A 955-nucleotide genomic window follows, 5' to 3' on the forward strand; every position below is an offset into this window, starting at 1 on the left:
ACCCTTTTTGTTTTGTATTTGCTGGTACTGGGGCTTGATCTCAGGGCTAGCTCTGTCCTTTAGCTTTTTCGCTCAAGGCTGAAACTCTACCATTTGAGCCACAAGTCTACTCCTGTGTGTGGAGGGGAGATAAGAGTCTTACAGATTTTCCTGCTTGGTCTGAATTTGAACCACAATCCTCAGATTCACAGCTCCCAAATAGCTAGGATTACAGGCATGAATCCCTGGTGCCTGGTCCAAAAAAATGTTTCTTGAATGATGTTAAACTTCAGTAGTTCTATGTTCAATAATTGGAAGGGGGGGGGGGTCAGTAAAATTTGAAGAAACACTCCTATTTATAAAAAAAAAATCAATGTTTCTGTTAATTAAAAGTGCTTGGGAATAAACCAAAGGCACCTTTTCCATTGTATTGTTTGTGCTTGCTCTTTATTAGACGATACCAAGTTCCCATTAGCTTTCTGTAATTTGAGAGTCTAATGACCATTCCCAAATGCTGAAGATGTTACTGCCTGAGCCTGGTTTAAGACGGCTATTTAGATCTCAATTATTAATGAAATTAGTGTCCTGAATGTCAGCAAGAGCATTGCCTTAGGTAAAAGCTGTAAAGGAAATCATATTAGTGTGAAATTTCCTCTCCTTAGGGGCTCCACTTGTATTACATTATTTACTTAGCTATCTCCTGTCAGGGAGATGGAATTGTTGGCCAGCATCTAATCCCAGGGCAGAACCAAGTTAGAGACATTTAAGGAGTTTTGCGATGACTTAATTCCACAACCTTTGTGCGGTGCTGGCCTAATTGCGATGGTTTTTAAGACTGCACTGGTAAGTAAGGATAGAACAAACGGACAGACGAACAGAGTGGAGAGGAACTCTGGCATGAAGAGTTGAGCGGCATTGCATCTGGTAGAAGAGTGCTCACTTTTCTTCCTTGGTAGCTACCGAAGAACAATTGGCA

The sequence above is a fragment of the Dipodomys spectabilis genome, unplaced genomic scaffold (genome assembly GCF_019054845.1).
Source record: "Dipodomys spectabilis isolate Male_0828 unplaced genomic scaffold, ASM1905484v1 ptg000076l, whole genome shotgun sequence".
Classification (NCBI taxonomy): domain Eukaryota; kingdom Metazoa; phylum Chordata; class Mammalia; order Rodentia; family Heteromyidae; genus Dipodomys; species Dipodomys spectabilis.